This window comes from Peromyscus leucopus, chromosome 23 (genome assembly GCF_004664715.2).
Source record: "Peromyscus leucopus breed LL Stock chromosome 23, UCI_PerLeu_2.1, whole genome shotgun sequence".
Lineage (NCBI taxonomy): Eukaryota > Metazoa > Chordata > Mammalia > Rodentia > Cricetidae > Peromyscus > Peromyscus leucopus.
This window is the reverse complement of record NC_051082.1, coordinates 5,075,848-5,089,027: the sequence shown is the minus strand read 5'-3', so window position 1 is coordinate 5,089,027 and position 13,180 is coordinate 5,075,848. Positions and strand designations below refer to the sequence as shown.

General features: G+C 57.8%; 1 protein-coding gene across 1 annotated transcript in view; it reads right to left on the bottom strand.

Moving 5' to 3' along the window:
* Window positions 1-13,180, bottom strand: part of Fam222a (family with sequence similarity 222 member A) — a 47,754-nt gene that overhangs the window by 20,425 nt on the left and 14,149 nt on the right. The gene's annotated exons all lie outside the window — the stretch shown is intronic.

Here is a 13,180-nt window from a genome sequence, read left to right as displayed (position 1 = left end):
CGCCAAAGACTAGGGGTAGGGGGGCACAGGAAGCCCACATGTCTCCCCACAAAGCCCACCTTCCTGAGGGTGTGGTGCCCTGAGCACTGGGGTCAGGACCAGCCAGCCTTGGAGGCCCCCGTGGAAGATGGGGGGGTCCCAGTGGGGTCCACCCTTTCTCTCTCTCTCTCTCTCTCTCTCTCTCTCTCTCTCTCTCTCTCTCTCTCTCTCTCTCTTTCTCTCTCTCTCTCTCTGCCACAAAGAAGGGTGCAACCTGGGTACCCTGAGGTCCTTGTATCCTTCCCATCGCCATCCATCCCTGTCCCTGGCAGCCGGCCTGGGCTGCCTCCATCCTGAGCTGGTTGGAAAGGGGGCGGCGGCGGGGGTGGGGTGGGGTGTTTGAGGGGGAAAAGAGGGAAGGTATTTAATACTAAACAGGTGTCTGAAGCCCAGAATTCTGCTGCTTCTAATAATGAAGTATTCATGAGGAAAAGCCTTTTTTCACCACTTTCTTAGGATACTAATTTCACAACAAGCTCCTTGTTACGGCGCAATTATTCCAATCTTGTATTCCCCGAGACGGTGGCAGCCTCCCGTCTGTCCTGGCCTCTCGGTAAATGAAAGACAATCACGTAACCACCTTTCATTATGCTCTATTTTACTTTCAGCAGAGGTACCCGTGAGTAAAGATTTCCTCTGAAAGGGACTTTTATTCAGTTTCAAAACCAATTTTCTCCTATTACTGTCTATAAAAAAAAAAAAAAAAAGAGGAGAAAAAAGAAAAGAAAGAAAAAGGAAGTGGGGGATGGATAGGTGTGGGGGAGGGGGGATGCTCTTCCCCCCCCAGTCACCAGTCTTAACACAGCGAGGCAATAAAAGCAGCGATACCCACTTCTCGGCTTTGATTTCTGGTAATTTTAAAATATGCCATTACAATCAGGCAGGCAGCAATGGCTTACGGAGGGGGTGAAGTGGGGCTCATTGCGGGAGGGAAGTCCTTGACTGCAGAGGGTAGTGAGGCTCTCCAGGGACCCGGGATGGGAGCAGGTGGCAGAAACAGGCCTGGGGGGGGCACCGCCACATGCCACAGCCCGGCCTGGAGGCCACCGTCCACCCCATTTGGACCGAGGGTGCCGGGTTCCCCCACACTGCTCACTTGTGCACAGGCAGTATATACCCGGTGTCACGCTCCATCACGTGGTGTGTGTGTGTGTGGGGGGGTCCCTGAAACGTACGCATTGACAGTCCATGGGGACACTTGACTGGTACACACTCAGGTGAGGGGGCCCGACGGCACCTGCCTTGACCCCGCCCACTTCTCCCCACCCCCCCTCCATCACGGCATCTGTTTCCAGCCACCCCGATGCACGAAACCTGCCCATACCCTTCTCTTCACAGGTGATGCCGGACTGGAGGGGGCGGAACCTGGGGTGCCCAGGGGCTGGCTGTCCTCCACAAGCCAGGCAGTGTTTGTCTGGAGGAGGGAGGGCAGAGCATGGAGCCTAGAGTCCCCCAGTCCCTGTACTGGCTGGGCCATGCTCTCCGACTTGTAAAAGTCACGCCATGAATCTTCTAGCCTCACCACCCCACCCAGGCATATTATTCTAGGGCCCTGACCCGTTCTCTTACCGAGTGCAGGAGGCCAGGGTCCCAGCCTCCCTCCAGGATGAGGGGACCCCAGTGGGCCACCCCTCCTAGTACACTCGCAGCTAAAAAGGACATGATGGGTTGCAGCTATTGAGTGAGGGCAGCCTGCCTCCCAGGGCCTCTAGGATGTCCAGGCAGTCTGGGGGTCCTGGAGGCCATCAGGCTGGGAGGACATGGACGATGTCCCGTTCTGGCTCCCCTCAGCTTCTCGGGGCAGCTCCTGTTGCTTTTCACCTCTGGAGAAACCAGGCTGAGACTGAGCCACACATAGCCCCGGACACCAGCTTCACCTGGAGGAGGAGAGGGGCTTCTCTACTTCCTCGGGTCTCCCAGATCACGGGCCATTCTCCCCGAACCCTGTGTCCTGCTGTGGGGACTGGGGCGGGGTGGGTCTCAGATGAGCCAGGGGCCAGCCGCGCCGTATGAGGAGGGAAATGCCCACCTCAAGTTCCCAGAACACCCCGGAACACGTTGGCCTTTAAACTTCTCCCAACACAACCAGCTTTCTCGGCCTGGCCCAGCTCTCCCTCGGCCGCCCGGTCTCTCAAGCCTCCCCGCCCTCCAAGGCCCTCCTGGCTAACTGCCTCATACCTCCAGACCATGGCACCTGCGGCCCCGGCCTGGGGCATTGCCACGCAGCCATATTGATTCAGGCCTGTTACGGATGGCTTGGCTGGCCATCTGGGCGTCCCTCGCCACAGCCCTAATCACACCAAGTTGTGATGGCCGACTTCATGTCTGTCTGTCTGTGCGAGACCGTGGGTTTCCGGGGGGCGAGGGCCACGTCTCGCTTGTTTCCATCTCCCCAGGGTCTGGCCAGGAATAATCACTTTGTGAGTGATGTTGGGGAGGTGGCTCCGCAGTTAGGTGTGTGTTGTTCTTCAAGGGGACCTGAGTTTGGTTCCCAATGTCACTCCAGCTCCTGGAGGTGCACACGCGGCACACCCTCACACAGACATGGCACACGTGCACACACACACGGCACACCCTCACACAGACAGCACACGTGCACACACACGGCACACCCTCACACAGACATGGCACACGTGCACACACACATGGCACACCCTCACACACACACGGCACACCCTCACACAGACATGGCACACATGCACACACACACGGCACACCCTCACACACACACGGCACACCCTCACACAGACATGGCACATCCTCACACAGACACACACACATGTACACACACAGCACATCCTCACTCAGAGACGCATACATGCACACACATATGCACACCCTCACACAGACATGGCACCTGTGCACACACAGGGCACAGCCTCACACAGACACGCACACATGCACACACATGGCACAGCCTCACACAGGCACACACACGTGCACACACGGCACACCCTCACACAGACATACAAATAAAAATAAAGTAAAAATAAGGGCATCCAATGAATGGCTGCACCAAACGCACTGGCTATTGTGAGATAAAAAGCCCAGAGACATCAAGGGCCCTGTACAAGGTCACACAGCAAGCCAGAACTAGGCCTGGAGTGGGCACCTAAAACACTCATGCCTTCCCCGTGACTTTTGGCCTGCCTTCTCCTTGCCCGGCCCCACCCCATCTGCAGATGGTGGGTCCCTCAACCGTCCAGCACATAATCATCACCGCCCGGCCCCGCCGGGGACCATCTGGAGAGCCGCACTGTCTGCAAACCGGACTGTTTATAAGCTCAAGGCCTTTTGTGACTTTGATAATAAAGGGGGGGCGGGGTGGGGGAGGGGAGGGGAAATGTCTCGAGCCTCAGTGATTAGAATGCTCTGGCACCGTCCCTGACGTGGGGGCTGATAAGACGTCTTATCTGGGAGACACCCAAGGAAAAGGTCCCCTCCAGCAGATAACACCCCCAGCTGTCAGTGTTGCCCTTTCATAGCTGGGCTGCAGATAAGGAGCTGTGACGGGCGGGCGGGAAGGAGGAACTCTCGGGGCTGAGGAGAATTAAGTCTGATGCCCGAGTGGCAAACAATGAGCCCACGCTGTCTTTATTTGATTCAAAGCGTCCTCTTGGGGGTGGGGGGCTGGCCTTGCTACCTTGTGTCATCCATCCCTCTGTGTCTGGCTGGCTACAGGGGGCGGCGGGGGAGCCCCAAGAGAGCCTGGGACGAGCAGGGTGCTGGGTACCGAGGACAGCAGTCCCTGCTGGCCTTTTGACTATGCAAACGCCCTCCTCACGCAGCATCCAGATCTGAGAGCGTGCCGTGGTCCCTCAACCCAACCGGCAAGGCAGCCTCGGCTGGCTTTAGCTTCCTTTCACACAGTAGGAAATGGACACCGAGTGGGCGTGGGCGTGGGTGCGGGCAATGTGTACAAGATCACAGAGATTTTCAACTGGCAGAGCCCAAGGGTGTCAGATCCTGAACCTCAGGCCCCTGTGTGGCAAATCCATCGTAGTCGGGGGAATCCTCGAAGCCCCTGGCTTCAGCCACGCCACCACCAAGGAACAGCTGCAAGGTCCTGATTCCCCTCTGTGCCCACCAGCCCCTTGGATTCTACCCTGAGAGGGGCTGGGGAGAGAAGAGAGGCAGGGGAAGGGGACAGAGAGTCCCTGGAGACCAAGCCACACATTCCATAGCCATTCAACAGAACCCAGCGTGTGCCCTGTGCAGCAGGTGGGACCCTGTTCTCCCCCCCTCACTCCCTCGGGCAGTAACACTTGGGGAACACCTTTGGGGGGGCCACCCCTATGCCACATACGTAAGCGTGACCTGTCACAAAGGCCCCGGGAGACCACTCACTCAGAACCGCTCTCCCTGGCTAAATCCAGTGTAAGTTGAAAAGAGATTGTCCCAGCCTTCCTCTTCCTCTCCCCCGGCAGGGGAAAGATGCCCTTGTGGGCAGCCTGTCCCTGGAGAGAGGCTGGATGTGGAGAAACGCTTGGCCTCTGGGGAAGGTTGTGACCCCATGAAGGCCACAGCCTGTGCGGCTGGCTTCCAGCCTCCATCGCTGCCTTTATCTAGAACTGCCTAAGCAGATCTCTGCAGCCCCGCTCAGGGACAAATCCAGGCTGCGGCCTGCAGAGGAAGGTCACACGAGGCCTGACAGGGTGAGGCGTTCAGAGGAGAAAGGCAGCCATGGGAGCTATGGTGGCGGCGGCCAGGCAAGGGCTAGGCCCTGGGGTCCGGAGAGACTCAGGGTGTACAGTACCCCCAAGTCTCTTTCCCTGGCTGGAACTTCATGGGAATCAGCCAGTCTGGACGTGGGAGCATGTCACCCTTTGATTTGTCAGAAAAATCCATAGCACCGGCTATATGTAAGACCCGAGGAAAGATGCAGTTCCTATCCCTGAAGGAGCCAGAGCCCAGAGCGAAGAATCTGGGGAGCCCCGGGGGTTCACACAGGCTCTGCTCCACCCCTGGCTGTCAGAGATATCTCTCTTTTCCTCACATTGCCCTGACCACACAGCCACCTCCGGACACAGGAGGGGGAGCCCTGCAGTGTTGAGAAGCCGAGACCCAGGAAGATGATGATGATGCACCAAGTTAGTGGCCCTGGGGTCAAAGCCTGGCTGTGCGGCTCTGGGAGAACACTACCCGCCTCCCTCTGCGAGTCACCACCTCAGAAAACGCCAGCCAGCCCATTGCAGAGAGGTGCCCAGAGCCCCCAGGCTGCACAGAACCCCACAGGGACCCCTCTCCGCCTCCCTCTCCTCTCACTGTGCCTCCCTGCCTGACCCCCTGGGCCGGCCCTCCCTGTCTTATTCTGGGTCTCTCTTCCCATCAGTCTGTCTTCGAGGCAGCGCGAGCAGAAGCCCACCCCACCTCCTTACCCCTCTCCCCCCCCCCCCCCCCCCCGGGTTCCCAGAGCCCAAGGCCTTCCAGGGGACCCTGTTAATAATTAAATGTTAATCTAAAAAGCAATTTGAGCTGCGGCTGGGCAGATCTGGTTAGAGATTACATTAGCATGGAGGAGGCCAGGGTAATTTTCCTTAACCCTTCTCCCGATCTCTCAAGCCGGGGAATCTTCAAGTCACGGGGCGGGTACCGCTGATTAAACAGGCCCAGGGTTGGGTACGGATAAGGGACCTGTAAAAAGTGATTATTTCCCGCTGCCGGCTGGGCTGGCACCAGAAGGGGATTTTCACTCTTAAGGGTGGGGGTGGGGAGCACTACCCCTTCAACAGGAGCCTCATCGCCTGCCAGGATTACTATCCCCACCCCACAGGCCAGAGGCGCCCGAGATGCCCAGTTCCACCTGCTCTTGCCTGGCCCAACACCTCTCCATTCAGAGCTTTTCCTGCCGTTTCTGGCTTCGTGTCTGGGAAAGGCACCGGAACCATCGACGCCGGCAGTTCTGGGCCAAAGGGAAAACCCAAAACCAAAGTGGCGATCTCGGAGTCTGGAGGTCGGCAGAGCGCTCGGGTGGCGGGCTTCTGTGCTGGCTGGTTTTATGTCAACTGGACACAAGCTGGAGTCGCTTGGGAAGAGAGGATCTCAGCTGAGGAAATGTCTCCACAAGACATTTGGCCTGTAGGCAAAGTTGGCCGTGCATTTTCTTAGTTACTGATGGAGGTGGAAGGGCCTGGCCCACGGTGGGTGGGGTCACCCCTGGGCGGGTGGTCCCGGGGCGTAAAACAAAGCAAGCTGGGCAAACCCTGAGGAGCGAGTGAGCGAGGAAGGAACATCCCTGCCTGGGCTCTGCTTCAGTCAGTCTGCACTGACTTCCCTCAGCAGTGGAGTGTGACCTGAGAGTGGTAAGGTGAAATAAACCCTTTCCTCCCCACAGTGCTTTGGGTCACGGCATCTTACTACGGTCACAGGAATGCTAAGACAGCTTCTCCCGTCACAAGCCTCTGCCCTACAAGCTCTGGTCCCAGTTCTGCACTTGCTGGCCCTTGTCGGCCCTTCCTTCTGGTAGAATACTCTGTTTGTTTTGTTTATCAAGACAGGGTGTCTCTGTATAGCCCTGGCTGTCCTGGAACTCGCTCTATAGACCAGGCTGACCTCGAACTCACAGAGATCCGCCTGCCTCTGCCTCCCGAGTGCTGAGATTAAAGGCGTGCGCCGCCGCCGCCGCCGCCGCCACCAGGCTAATGTTCTTTATGATGCTTCTTGACCTTCACTTGAAGCCCAGATTCCACGGGGGCTTTGAAGATGTCCAGGGTGCATGAGATACACGACACAGTGTGACAGGTGGGCTCCTAATGTAGATTCCAAACCTTTCTGCGTGGGTCACCAGGGCCTGCACACAATAGGTCCCCAGGAAAACATCTCCAGAGGGGAGAATGGGCAAGATGTGGATCTTAGCAAGTGTCTCGCCCTGAGGCAGGGCAGGGGCTGCAGGCCGGAGCCCGTCAGCACCACGGCCAGCTCCCAGAGCAAGGTCCCAGGAAAGGGGCGGGGCCCACTCTGGGAGGGCAACGATGCCATGCCAGTAGCCGGGGGAACCATCTGTGTCTGCCTTTCTCCGAACATGCCAACTTCTGGGAACAACATACGAAGCCTCTACTGTGTGCCGGGTCCTGTGCTAATGCTGAGCCGTCGGGGGTCTGAAGAGGTAGGAAGCTCAGAGGGACAATAAGGTAGGAAAACAGGGGGTCACCATGATGGGGTCATCCAACTCAGTCTGGGGGCACCAAGAGGAAGGCCACCCAACAATCTCATAAGGTGACGGTACTGTGTCCTGAGCTATGAGGCCAGGTGCTTGAGTTCTCTGTCTCTGAACTAAGTCGTAGCTTCACGTCTGGACTTAATTTGAACCTCAATTTCTTCATCAAACGCCTTTTCACAGACTGGCAAAATGACTGGGCAGAGGCAGTCACCACGCCTGACAATCTGAATTTGACCCTGGAAACTCACAGAAAAAAAAAAAAACAACAGCCCGTTAGTGCTGATGGGCTCTGCTTGTGGTGGCAATTATCTGTAATCCCAGGACTCGTTTTTGTGGGGGCAGGGGACGGTTGAGACAAAGTTTCTCTGTATAGCCCTGGCTGTCCTGGATCTCGCTCTGTAGACCAGGCTGGCCTCGAACTCACAGAGATCCACCTGCTTCTGCCTCCTGAGCGCTGGAATTAAAGGCGTGCGCCGCCACCACCGCCTGGTTAATCCCAGCGCTCTTACACTGAGAAGGAAGATGGAGACTGGAGGAACATCTTGAAAGCTCCTGGACCCCGGCAAGCCTGAGGTGTGCAGCAAAAACAAGGGTAACCCTGTTTCGGTCAAGGTGGAAGGCAAGAACAGACTCCCCAGAGTTGTCCTCTGGCCTCCACACATGTGCACAGCCCCAGCCCCAGGTGCGCGCGCGCGCGCGCACACACACACACACACACACACACACACACACACACACACACACACAGACTACAAATTTCTAAACATTCCTTTCCATAAGATGTACAGGTATGCACCAGGTCGAGTGAGCTACCTCAAGTGAGAGCAACTGAAACCAACTCAACAGCAAAGTAGCAAACAGTGAGCAAAGAGGACAGGGGTGATCCCGAGGGACGAACACCAAGAGCCGAGACCTTGGGAGGTCTCCGGCTGCCGCAGCACACACCTTGATGGCAGTGGGGGTGGCCACTAAAAGCGCCTAGTGTGTGTGAAGCCAGCCAGGTCCTACCCTCAGGAGGTCTGCTCCAGACGGACAAGAAGTCTAAACTCAGCCCAGGAACAGACTTGAAGGCTGAGGGCTCACTGTGAAGGTTCAAAGGCGCGTGTGCGCACTCACGCACGCACGCACGCATGCGCACATACACGCACCCCAGTGCAGTGACAGAGAAGCGGTCATGACCGCTGTCAGGTCACAGCTGATCCTCTCCCAGAGCCAAGGAGATGAGTGGGGCTCACACTGGGGGGCGGGGGGCTCTTCCAGCCAGAAGCAGGGGCTGGTGCTGATGGACCGGGTCCCAGCTAAGGAGACTTGCAGATCCCCTCCCCAGTTCCGACCTTCTGAAACACTCTCTTCTATGTACCACATCCCAAGGTGGGAAGTGTGGGGTCCTCCTCGTTACATCCCAGCAAAGGTTGCGAGAAGCCAGGAGTTGATAAGAACTGTGGGTGTCATGAGGGTACAGGCCTGGAAGAAACGCCCTGGCCCGGTATTTCTGAAGGGAGGCTGTACATTTTAGAGGATCCCAAAAGAACCAGGTGACCCCGAGTGTGAGGGGTTCTCTGAAGAGGCAACACTGTATGTAAAGTTAAAGCCACGTAAAGTGGGAGAGCACCCCAAGTCCCTGAACCCACAGTATAGGTTAAGCCAGGCAGTGAGAAGTGGTAACCAGAGCTGGGGGGGGGGTGTCTCTGTGTTCTCTGTTGGCTTAGCACGTCACCGACATCACCACATTAGCCCACTCTACCACAGGCCCCGCTGCTTTACACCCAAGGAAGCAGCGTGGACGGGGCTGGAGCGGGATTCCTAGTGGTCAGGATGACAGAGAAGGTCCTGGGATGAGTGGGCCTCGGCCAGGGGACCCCGGGATTTATACAGAGCTGAGAGGAGGCAGGCTGGCTGGAATGGTCCTAACGTGTTTGAAAGAGAGACGAGTGGTAGCAGGGGAGAAGCCACGTAGCAGGGGAGAAGCCACGTAGCAGGGGAGAAGCCACGTGGCAGGTGAGGGTTGAATGGTGGCGGGGAGAAGTCACGTGGCAGGTGAGAAGTCACGTGGCAGGTGAGGGTTGAATGGTGGCGGGGGAGAAGCCACGTGGCGGGTGAGGGTTGAATGGTGGCAGGGAGAAGTCACGTGGCAGGTGAGGGTTGAATGGTGGCGGGGGAGAAGCCACGTGGCAGGTGAGGGTTGAATGGTGGCGGGGGAGAAGCGTTTGGGACTAGGATGAAGACACTGCCCCGTGGCAGCACCAATGCTAGGCTGGCAACGTGAACGGGGGGGGGGGGGGCTTGTGAGCCTCAGGGAGCCACATGCGTGGTCCAGTCTCCAGCTTTCAACCTCTGCTGTGGAGCCAGGGGTGTCTGACACCCCAATTCCTGAAAAGGCCCCACCCATGTCACCCAGTCACGGGGTACCACAGTTTCCAAAGAACCCAGGACAAGAGCTGGGGCACCTGGCTCAGATTTCAGCTCAGCTGGGAGGCTGTTTTCCTTGGTGTTTGTGGGAGGGAGGTGTATTTTCCTTCTTCCTGCTTTCCGGAGCTTGACGCCTCCGCCTCGAACAAGCGTCACTTGTGTTTTGTTAGTTTTCAGAATGTTGGGAAAGGGGTTTCGGTCTCTGGCTGTCAGGAGACAGGAGACTCAGGGTAAATCCGTCATGGGACAGGCAGCAGCTGCTGATGGGGCGGAAGGGCTGGATGGGGGACAGACAGACAGACAGGACCAGAAGCTCTGACCCCAGAGGCAGAGAAAGCATTCAGCTTTCAAGGGCCAGCACAAGTGACAGCAGGTCCCAGCAGCCACCCTCCTGCCACAGACTTGGCTCTGCCGGAGCCAAGGTCCCGCAGCTGCCACACTGCTCCTCACCCTGAGGGTCCAGGCCAAGCTTTCCACCTACCGCCCATCCCCCACCCCCACTGACTTCTAGCCATTTCCAGTATCTTCCTCGGGACAGCCTACACCGCCTTGTTAACTGCCTGGCCACGATGGCTTGCTTTCTGATCCGCTAGACAGCTTTTACATTTCCGGTCTGTCTCTCTGCACAGCGCTGCCCAACAGACCTAGGCAAGCTCCATTTGTAAGTATAAATCCTCTGTAGCCAAGAGGAGTTCAATTTAGCAACGTACCCCGCTTGATCCAACAGGTTCACAGCGAGACCTTGAGACACTGACAAGGCATGCCACGGTCCTTTCTGCACGAAGCCTTTGAAGTCTGGAGGAGACGGACTCGGCAGCCACCTGTGGACAGCACTCCATGTCCACCTGTCCCCAGCCTGTCCCTATCACCATGTTCTGCAAGTGGCAGTCCCTGGCCAGTGCTTTCTCTTTTTCCTGCCTCAGCTCCAACATCTTCTTCTCCATGAAGCCCCTCCTTAGCCACTGGGCCACAGGGCCACATCCCCCTCGCCACCGTGGCACACTCTCAGATCAATCTCTCGCTTCATGGCTAGGGCTCTGTGCTGCCAGAGTGCAGACTCCACTGTGCGCACGCTGTAGCACACAGTAGGTATTTGAGGTCGGAGGAGAGAATAACAGGGTGAAGGGGTGAGCCAGGGACCCCTTGGCTGCCTACGTTATTTCACATTCTGTTGAGTGGTGAGAGGCAGGATAAAGCATGCACGTGTGTGTGTGTGTGTGTGTGTGTGTGTGTGTGTGTGTGTGGTGTGTGTGTACATGCATGCATTGTGGGGATGTGTGTGCACACGTGTGCATGTCCACACATACACATACCCCTCCCCGCACATGCCGTGTGGAACCGAGGACGGGCCCCCTTTCAAAATCAGTCTGCATGGGAAAATGGCCGTGACAAGCACAAAGCCAAGATTGAATCAGCCATGGGCCGACTGCCGGGTGACAGTTACAAATGATCTGATGTGGGAGAGACGGGATCAGATGTATGCAGAACAAGGGCCACCCGGCGCCTGCACATGCCAGACAACAAGCTGCTTGGGGGGCAGGTGGCTCCCCAGAGCCTGGGCTCAGCATGCGGCCCAGTGAGCTCAGGACAGGCTGAGCAGAGTCGGCTCTTCCTAGGACCAGGCCCTGGACATTGTCACGGCCCCACACACCCTCCACCGAGCCTGCCTGCCCAGGTCGGCCATACTGGACACGTCTCAAACACTCCACCCCCGGGCAGACCCTCCCTCAAGTGGCACCAAGCATTTAACTCGGGGTCTTGAGAGGTGGCTGCTGCCAGTATCCATCAGACTTGACACCTCCAAATATCCAAAGCAGAATGTTGCCTTTATAACAGGGAAGGGGCAGTTTACAGCCCCGCCCCTCTATCCTCCCTCAGAACTTGAGGAGTAGGCTACCTGCCGCCATTTGCAGCTCTCCGCAGACCCTTGGGACAGGCCTCTCCCCTGAAAGAGGGGGTGGGAAGGTGGGCTTCCAGACCTCTGTTTTCAGTTACCTGATACAGAATGTCACCTCACTGAGACCGCCACCCAAAGTGCTCTGTGAAGCTAGATCCAGAGAGGCTGTGTGGCTTCTGCAGGGGGTGCCCAGAAGTGATACCGTGGGGCCTCGAGTCAGGCACGCAGGTGCTTCAAGTCCACAGGAATGGCTGGGCTTTCATGCCCCAATTCTCGGAGGGTTCTTTCCTATGTGGCTGGGCTGAGGCGGCTTACCCTGGCTTTTGGGGTCTCCCCCACCCCACCTGAGCACATAGTTCATCATCTCAACCTGACAAACGTCAGCACAGTGGGCCACAGAGGGCTGAACACGCACCCCCCTGCCCCCCAATCAAGGCAGGTGGGGCAGGCAGAGGAGGAGGAGGGCTTCCATCTGGGCTCCCTGTCCTCGGGGCTGAAAACCAAGTAGCGTCCCAACCTGAGTTCCAGAAGGGTTGGGGAGCTCCTGAAGGAGGGGGGTCCCCTTGCTTCCTCTAGTGGCAGCTAGGTAGGGGACCCATCCCTCGGGCCTCCCATGCCCAGAAGGGCAAGCTACAGAGGCCGGGGAAGGAAAGGGATTCGTCCAAGGTCACCTGGTGGGCCTGAACGTGAACCCATGCCTACTGGACTCTGTGCTAAGGGGGAGCTTGGGCCTGTAGGTAGGCACTGGCCCCTCCTGGGGTGGGCACTGGGCTACTTTCTCTGGCCACTGTCTCGGCCCTGCTTAGCTGCCATGATGTGGGTCAAGAGGCTCAAGCCCATGGGGCCACCCAAGGCCAGTGAACTTGCCCTCCAACCACCGGCGCCATCATGGTGTCCTACTGACCCAATTTCTATTTCCACCAAGCACCATTCCCGTCTGTCCCGGCAGGTTCGGCTCCAGGAAGCAAAAAAACCCAGCTCTTCAGCTAAAGTGCGGACCTCAAACTGACTCCCAACCCAGCTCGGCCAACTCCACTCAGCAGCAGGGCTGTCCTTAGTCACGGAGTCCCTTGCTGCCTCAGTTTCCCCTTCTGAACTGTGACATCAGAAACCATTCCCGCTTCCGTGGCTGCGTGAAGGCTAAGCTGGGTGACACGGGCTGGGGAGAGCACTCCCATGTCACTCACTCTTGGCGGGGTCAGGGATCTGTCTGTGGTGACCCTGAAGCATTGGGGGAGGCCGGGGGCTCAGTCCTCAACTCCCAGAGGGGGGAGGGGGCTCCTCAGGGCGCATTCACCAAACCTTTTCAGAGCACCCGCATGCACCAGATTGCAAGACCCACAGAAGACAAGGCGCACGCACGCCAGCAACCTGAACCTCGGGCCCTGTGACTTCGGGGGAGCCGGGAGAGCGCTATGCAGGACTGACAGCTTCCTGGGAAGGAGGGCCCCGACTGGACGTCTGAATACTCCAGGGTCAGGGGGGGCCAGCAGGGGTGGGTGGGTACCACTGAGTGAGCCAGGAGAGCTCAGCAAACCACAGCAGGTGGCGAAGTAACCCAGGGAGAGGGTCCAGGAGGGAAACTTTAGCCCTTGGCCTCCCACCCCATCCTCCTAACCTCACTGGAGTGGAGATTACTACTACCCCGGTGTTCTAGGAGGAGAGACCGAGGCACA